The following is a 9,500-nucleotide window of genomic DNA, read 5'->3' on the forward strand; positions in this document are numbered from 1 at the left end:
GTGGTTTTTGTATAAAGAATGGTAATGATGTGGCAGTCAGGTCACTGTGCGAACCGACGATAAGTTGTTTTTTTGGATGATACTAGATTTCGAAGATTTCTGCTGCGCAGACGAGCCTCCCTCACAGCCTTCGTCGGCTGACGAGTTTCGGGAAAGGGCAAATGACTCAAGAGCGCAGAGTCAGGTAGGCAAAAAAGGTGGTGGTGTGGAAAAGGCTTACTTTCACACATCTCCTTTCAAAAAGGAGATATTTAAAAAAAGTATGGGTTTTTTATTGAAAAGCATATGTTGAAAAAAAACGAGAAGCAACGACTCAACTTATACCCGTATTCAGTCAGCATTTACATTTTTGAGCTTATGATTTTTTAGAATTAAACAAAAAATTTTACATTTTACAGCTTTTTGCTACGTATGTTATCTACATCTACTATGTATATTCTACATCTAACATATGATGTATCTTTAAAATATAATTATGATCCGATCTGATTCAAATTCGGCAATCTGGTAGATATGGTCATTCTCTACGATACTGCGATTTTGGTTTTATCGTATCTTTAAAATATAATTATGATCCGATCTGATTCAGATTTGCGGTGCATTATGTGCAAGACTTTGTTTTTTTCCATCGATAAATAAAGTTTAATGGTTATTATCACTACATATAATAATTTAAAATTTTATTTTTAATCAAATATAATTTCTTAAAATTGTTGACCTGAATTTTAAAAAAAGTATGTTTTTGTATTTCCGAAATTTTTTTTAAACGTGCTCTTTGCATAATCCTTTACCTAAGTTTAAAATCTTTTGACATCAACCGTCAACGACTTGAGACGTATTTTTGTATCGCTCCGCCGTAAAAATCAATTAATCGCGATTAATCATAAATTAATTCGCGAAAAAGCGCTCGGGGTAGGCATGGGTACTAGTGATCGTGCTGCCCATGAATACCATCCAATCATGCAATAAAGATTAATAGAAATAATAGAAAAGAACAAATGTTAACGTATAAGAGCACCAGCTCGGTAAGCACTGTAACCAAAGTCAAAATGAGCCAAGCTCGGCAACAGCAACCAGACGAGCGTCGGCTCTCGCAAGCAAAAAACAACGTGTACTTCTTTATACGCTCGCCAAAGGCGAGCTAGTACAATGCCCTCGCTCAAAACTGTGTCTTCGACCACAACAACGACAACAACCACTGCAATTGCTCAGCGCCCGATACTGTCGACCCACTACAACAAGCCCCACCACTCCCAACCAATAAGTTCAAAAAACGCTAACGGAGCGTTAATTCAGACTGGGCTCGATCGCTATGTGCAAATCAAAAGAAAATTGAGCCCACAAACTGCGAAGAACAACAATGCAGCTAAAATAACTATAATAACCGAGAACACTGTGCCACATAAGGCACTAGCGAAAAATAGATTTGCGATACTAAGTGTCCCAAATGAAGATGAGATCGCCCAAGCACCCAAGGCCAACAAATTAAGACCGCCACCTATTTATGGAGGAGGACCCATATGCCAAAAAATGTAGCAACTGTGGGGGAAACCATACTGCCAACTATAGAGGTTGTCCTGTCTATAAAGAATTGAAAAATCGCCTAAACCAACAAATAACTGCAGCTCGAAACCCGGTCGTCCGACAAAACTTACCATATATACCATCAACTACGACTCCAATAGTTTCTTTTGCTCAGGCGTTAAGTTACAACAACGGGTCGTACGCCTCAGTCTCTAAGCCGACACTTCAAACAACCACAGCAGGAATAATGCAGCATCAGGCATCAAATCAGATCCCAGAAATCTCTGCCCAACATAACCCTGCTAATCCATCCCAATTGCCTAGTGGAATTTAGTCAATGCTGGTAACTATAACAAACACAATACGCAAACAAAATCTCCTCCTGGAGCTCCTAATCAAACAGAAATCTGTTTAAATTGCCTGTCTAAATATATGTTTCTGGAATGCAAATGGCATTTCGCAGCACAAATGCGAGCTCTTAAAGTTCCCCGCTCAACACGACATTGACGCCATGCTCATATCAGAGACTCACCTAACAAATAAAAACTATTTTCACCTCGATGGCTATAACTTCTATGCGACAAATCATCCCGATGGTAAGGCACATGGAGGTACTGGCGTTCTGATCAAGAATCGCATTAGGCATTATCCATTGCCTTCATTTGCTACACCTTATCTACAGGCAACAGCGATTCATATTGAAATTCAGAGCGGCTACCTAAACCTAGCCGCAGTATACTGCCCACCACGCTTCTGCATTTCCGAAACAGAATTTGTAACATTCTTCGACCTACTAGGTGACGGATTTATAGCAGCTGGTGACTACAATGCCAAGCACACCCATTGGGGATCTAGACTTACCAACCCGAAAAGAAGACAACTATATAACGCTATAATAACCCCACGAAACAAGCTAGACTATGTCTCTACGGGCAAGCCCACATATTGGCCCACAGATCCAAACAAGCAACCCGACTTAGGCAGTGGAGGTGAAAGTGTCGAAAGTGAACGGACGCGTATAAGTTTCCTCCAGTGTCCAAGCAAATTTAGAAGCGAAGATCCAGCTAAAAATAGGGCAAAAGTGAACAACAGGTGCCCAAAGGGAAGGGGTACGTACCGAGTCAGGCACACGCTCCAGGGGAAAGCCCTGAGGGATTGTCAGGCTAAAAAACGTTGCTCCATCCTGCGGGGAGGGGCGGAGGGGTCACCCACACACAGCTCCTCGCTCTTTCTTAGCCGGGCCAACAACAATTGGCAATTTTCCACGCGCAATTTTGCAATTTTGTATTGTTTGCTCTTCGCACAAGCAGTCTGACTGATCAGTCAGTGTTGGAAAGCGCACAAGTCCTCCAGCTGGCAATATCGGCTACCACTTCATCGTAGCAACCAGCAGCTGTCAGGGAGCAAGATTTGCACGATCTTGCACGATCCTGCAGAGTCTTGCATACCCATAGGCTGAGCGCGCGGCAGGCACAGCAGTGCATACTTCGAGGCTTATCAAGGCAGCACAGGGGGCGCGAGGGAAAGGTCACGGAACCGACCACTCTCCGATCCCCCGCTCAGGCGGTGTTCCGGTCAACGGAACGTCGGGGACCGTGGAGGGGCGGTATATCCCCCATCAATACGCCAAGGGGAAATCCGAGGCCTGCGCGGGAGCCTCCTAGTGCAGACCGAGAAGAGAGAAATGGAGGAAGGAAACCCCTTCGTGGGTAGTTCGGCACTGGCAAGATCGCCACGCCAACTGCCGGATAGGGAGCCAGAGGAGGCCGCATCGGCATTCGGGAAGGGCAGTAAGCTCAGCCGATCACCAGCACCCTCGCCAACCCCACCAACGGGTCAGAGCATGGACTCGGGCTCCAAGGAGACCCCTAAGAGGACTCGGGACCCTCTTAGCCCAGCTAGCTCGCAGAGAAAGACGCCGCCCAAGAAAAGCAAGGCCACACAGGACGCAACCTGCCTCGAGAACCTCTCAGAGCTAGGGAAACTCCTGGACGAGGTGACGATCAGGATGATGGACAAAACCTCGCGCCACATCACCATTGCCACGAGGGCAATGTTCGTGCGTATGAAGGAGCTGCACTCGAGCATCCAGGAGGAGAGACGAGCAGCCACATCGAATGGAGACGGCGGGCAGCAAGGCCACGTAGTCGAAGCCTTGTGCGCAAAATGCTCACAGAGGACGCAGAGCGAGGAAAAGGGGCAGCAGACGGCAACCGTCTGGACAAAGAATGCCGCAGCGCAGACCGAGCCGTGGCGAAGGCTAAGACAGCCGACCGGAGCGGAAGCAACGGCAGCGGAGCCGAGTTCGCCACTCACGGGTACAGCCCAGCTGCATGGCGCCAGAGCACCCAAGAGGGCCGGGAGGAAGCCCCAAATGCGGCCGGAAGAAGAGGAGACGACCCATAGTGCCATCAGTAAGTCCGTGACCAACGAACACCCGGACAAAGGATGGACCGTAGTGGCAAAAAAGGCGAGGACAGTACGCCGCGTACGTCCCGACGCGGTCATCGTGCAGGCGTGCGGAAAATCTTACAGTGAGGTGCTGGCAATGGTGACTAGGAGGGAGGACAAGCAGCTGTCGGACCTGGGGAGCTGCGTTACAAAGGTACGCCGTACACAAAACGGCAACCTTCTGCTGGAAGTGGCTAAAGGCAGTGCTGAGAGCGCTGAGTCCATGAGAGAGAGCATCGCGCGGGTCCTCGGTGACGCTGCGTCAGTGCGGGCGGCGACGGAGGACAGCAAGGTGGCCGTGCTGGAGATACGCGATCTCGACTCCCTCGCGACGGAGCGTGAGATCTGCGCCGCCCTCGCGAGCCAGTTTGGAATAGACGAGGGACGAGTCAGAGTGAGGAGACTACGCCGTGGCTATGCAGAGTCACAGACGGCAGTGATCAGCTTACCCTACTCCATGGGCAAAGCAGTTATACAGTGCGGTTAGGTGCGGATCGGCTGGACAGTCTGCAAGATACGGGAAAGAGGAGGCCCCCCAAGGTGCTTCAGATGCTTGGAGCCAGGGCATATTGCAAGCAACTGCAAGAGCACGGTTGACCGGAGCGGATGCTGCATTAAATGCGGACAACAGGGACACAAGGCAGCAGAGTGCAGCAACGAGCCATTGTGCTTCATCTGCTCGACAGCTGGTAGGAAGGAGGTCAGGCATCAGGCCGGCAGCAGAAGCTGTCCAGCCCTAAGTAGCGGGGTCGGAAACGCCAGACCGACATGCGGGTAATCCAGCTGAACCTGAACCACTGCAGAGCCGCGCAGGATCTCCTGGCGCAGACGGTGAGGGAATGTGGATCGGACCTTGCCATACTTAGCGAACCATACAAAGCGTGCGACACCAGGCACTGGGCCTCAGACTCGACTGGGAAGGCATCCCTGTGGGCCTGCGGAAGCGACCCCCCCAAGCTCTGCAACATCAAGGCAGGAAACGGGTACGTGCGTGCGAAAGTTGGGAACCTGTGGACCTACAGCTGCTATCTAGCGCCCAGTCTACTCCTCGATTCCTTCAACCGGATCATCGAGGAAATTGTCGACGATGCACGGAGCCGTACAAACGTACTGATCGCCGGGGATTTCAATGCGTGGGCACAGGAGTGGGGCTGCCAATCTACCAACGCAAGAGGCCGTTCCCTATTGGAAGCGTTTGCATCGCTGGACCTAGCTTTGCTGAACGAAGGCACCCAGCAAACATTCAGCAGGGCGAGCGGAGGCTCCATCATAGACCTCACGTTCTCGAGCCCGTCGCTCTCACGCGAAGCTAGGTGGCAAATGGCAAATGTGTACACAGGAAGCGACCACGAAGCCATACTGTGCACCATCGGAGAGCGCCTCAGACCTAGCAGAACATACTGCAGGAGCAAGGCCTACATCGAGGACACGCTCGACACCAGAGCGATCGCCAGGTGCATGGAGTCGTGGCATGCCACACTCGATGCAAGCGCCAACGAGGCAGCCAACCTTCTCGCCACGAGAATGGAGGAGGCCTGCGACTCGAGCATGAGGCAGCGTAAGCCGTTCACGAGGCACCACGAGCCGATTGCCTGGTGGACCCCGGAAATCGCACGACTCCGGACAATGTGCATGAAGGCCAGGCGAGCAATGCAGAGAGCGAGACGTACGGCCCGACTCGACTCGGCACTGGAAGAGTACGGGTCCGCCAGGAAAGCCCTGAAAAAGTCGATACGAAGCAGCAAACGCGAATGTTTCCTCAAGCTCTGCGACTCGGCGGATAAAGACCCCTGGGGCAGGGCCTACAAGCTCGTGGCGAAGAAGCTCTGTGCAGGGAGCAAGGCGCCAACTGAACCCGACGCGCTCGAGGCCATAGTGCACGCATTATTCCCAAGCGCGCAGCATACGGGGCTAAGACCGAGGATACGCCCTGGTCCGTTCACGGGCATAGTAAAGGTCACGGAAGAAGAGGTGCTGGAAGCCGGGAGGAGCCTACACAGGAAAAAAGCCCCTGGCCCCGACGCAATCCCAAACCGAGCGCTGAAAGTGGCACTAGCACTTCAGCCATCTGCCTTCGTGGAGGTTTTCAACAAGTGCCTCGAAGAAGGTACCTTCCCATCCAAGTGGAAGAGGCAGAAACTGCTGCTGCTAAACAAGCCAGGTAAGCCACCAGGAGAGCCTTCGTCATACCGACCAATCTGCCTACTGGACAGCGTCGGTAAGGTGTGCGAAAGGCTTATAGCACGCAGGCTTAATCGAGCCATTGAAGAATCGGGAGGCCTATCGGCAAACCAGTACGGCTTCCGCAAAGGCAGGTCGACGCTGGACGCCATCGACAAGATCGTGACCATAGCGGAGAGAGCCATCAGCGGCACACGATGGAAAGGAGGCAGTAAGCAGTATTGCTTGCTGGTCACCCTGGACATCAAGAATGCGTTTAACACGGCAAGCTGGGCAAGAACGTTGGAGGCGCTACGGACGGTAGGCATACCGGACTACCTCCTCTGCGTGATAGACAGCTACCTCAGCGACCGGGTGTTGTCGTACGAGACGAGCGAGGGAACGAAGAGGTATGAAGTCTCCGCCGGAGTGCCCCAGGGATCAGTGCTAGGGCCGCTCCTGTGGAACACGATGTACGATGGAGTCCTCCGGCTGAACCTACCAGAAGGCACTACGATAGTAGGGTTCGCCGACGATGCGGCCATCGCAGTAGTGGCCAAGGACCTCGTAGCAACGGAAGCAGCGGCCAACGAGGCTATCCAAGCCGTGGAGACGTGGCTCGACCTAGCGGGACTGCAGCTGGCAGCGCACAAGACGGAGGCCGTCTTGTTCAGCAGCAGGAAGAAGGTGGAGTCGGCCAAAGTGATGGTAGGTGGCCACCAAATCACATCACAAAGGGCCCTAAAGTATTTAGGGGTGATGCTGGACACCAGGCTCTCCTTCAGGGAGCACATGGAGTATGCCAATGCAAAGGCAGCGCAGACATGCCGAGCCCTATCGCGCATTCTGCTCAATACCAGGGGACCCAAACAGGAGAGGAGGAAGCTCATCACGAGCGTCATCTCATCCCAGCTGCTATACGCTGCACCGGCGTGGCTTAAGGCGACGAACGTCTCCAGCTACATGCGAGGTGCCGAGGCAACGCATCGACTCTGCGCCATCAGGATTGCCTGCGCGTTTAAAACGGTCTCTGACGACGCAGCCCTGGTCATTGCGGGTCTGATCCCGATTGTGGAGCAGGCAAGGGAAAGAGCAGCGGCGCATGAGCTGACCCTAGCAGGACAGGTCGATACGAGAGAGGCGAAGGAAGCACGAAGGCAGGAGAGCATCCGAAGATGGCAGGCGAAGTGGGACTCCTCAACGAAAGGTCGCTGGACCCATAAATTGATTCCCGACCTCAAGGCGTGGATAGATCGGAAGCACGGGCAGGTTGACTTCCACCTGACCCAAATCCTCAGCGGTCACGGCTGCTTCCGGTCATACCTGAAGCGCTTTGGGCATGAAACCGAAGACTGGTGCCCAGCTTGCGGCCGAGGCATAGAGGAGGACGCCCACCGAGTCTTTTTCGAGTGCCACCGCTTCACGCACGAGAGGCATAGGCTGGAGGTGGCACTAGGCACCAGAGTCAGCGCAGAGGGACTAGCCCGCCTGATGGTCTCGGACCCTAAGGCATGGGACGCCACAGCGCAGTTTGCTGCTGGCATCATGCGGGAGCTACGAGGAGCAGAAAGAGAAAGGAGAGCGACGGTGGATTAAGGAGGAGCGGCTGTGCGAAGCAATGCTTTGCGGCGGTACCGTACAGCATCGCCCCTTCTTCCTACAATCGCCACCATCTACATAGTTGTATAGTTTAGATAAATAGTTAAGTAAGTTATTAAATAAAACCTGAATACAAAAAAAAAAAAAAAAAAAGCAACCCGACTTGATTGATTTTGCAGTTACAGATCACTTAACAGATCTATCATCGGATCACTCGCCCATTCTACTTCACTTTTACGACCATCCACAGCTTTCGAAACGCCCACACTTTCTAACTTCTAGCAAAACAGATTGGCTCAAATACAGGAAGTACATAAGCTCTCATATTGATAGCTGCCCAAACATTAATTGTAAAGATGACATTGATAGGTCAGTCGAAGCATTAGTATCCTCAATGTCACTGGCGGCAAAACACTCAAAACCAATATTAGCATCTAATAAACTTTCCAACAGCAGTCGTATTTCTTGGCAAAATGAAGTGCAGCTACGCGATAAAAGAAGGCTTCGCCGAGAGCGCACAGATCACCTGCCTCGAAAGAGCGGCTAAAAATAGCCAACCACCTACTACGCAGAGCCCTAGAAGATGAAAAAAACCGAGCTCAAATATCCTATATGGAGTAACTCTCCCCAACTAGCAAACGATTCCCACTGTGGAAAGCAAAATCAGGCGTATACCCACCAATCGAGAGTGAATCACCTTTGCGTACACAAACAGGAGAGTGGGCTCGCAGCAACAAAGAGAAGGCAAATACATTTGCCGTCCATTTAGAAAACGTGTTCAAACCACACCCAGCAACGAATAGCTTTGTGCTCCCACCAACCAACAATCCCGAAGATACTCCGCCTATCATATTCCAATCAGGAGCAGTCACAAGGGTCATTAAAGACCAAATCTCAAAGCAAAAGAAAACTCCCGGCCACGATTTCATCTCTCCTAAAATGATCATAGAGTTGCCGAGCTGTGCAGCATATTTCCTTACTGTGATATTTAAAAGCATGATGAAATGGTGAAATTATCCTCAAGAATGGAGGAAATCAGTTATCACAATTATCCCCCCGTCCCTTAACCCCTTATTAATTCTCCCTCTGGCTCACACAATCTGCATCGTGCATTGCAGTTGCAGAAAAATGTAAACATATAAAATATTTTAAAATTCGAATAAAATCGGTCACTAGATGGAAATTGATACCAAATCCAGCACTTACGTATGAAATATATTATATAGGTTACATAAATCACAATTTCACCGACACTGTATATCATATTCACAGCACATCTACCGACAAACAGCCTAACAACAACTTCGACATTTGCTGATGATACTGCCATATTAAGTCGCTCCAAGTGCCTAAGAAGGGCCACGGAACACTTATCATCTCATCTCGTGGCCTTAGAAAAATGGCTAGCAGACTGGCGGATACATGCAAATGAGCAAAAGTGCAAGCATGTTACCTTCACGTTAAACAGACAAACTTGCCCTCCATTATGTCTGAACAATATCAACATTCCACAAACCACCGAAGTAACACACCTTGGTGTTAATATGGATAGAAGGCTTACTTGGCGTAAACACATCGAAGCGAAGAGAAATCTACTTCATTTGAATGCTAGTAATCTACATTGGCTAATAAACACCCGTTCACCACTAAAACTGGAGTACAAAGTACTTTTGTACAATGCAGTTCTCAAACCCATCTGGACATACGGCTCCAAGCTATGGGGAAATGCTTGCGTTAGTAATTTAGAAATAATCCAGAGAGCTCAA

Source organism: Drosophila obscura, unplaced genomic scaffold, assembly GCF_018151105.1.
Source record: "Drosophila obscura isolate BZ-5 IFL unplaced genomic scaffold, ASM1815110v1 contig_31, whole genome shotgun sequence".
NCBI classification, from domain to species: Eukaryota; Metazoa; Arthropoda; class Insecta; order Diptera; family Drosophilidae; genus Drosophila; species Drosophila obscura.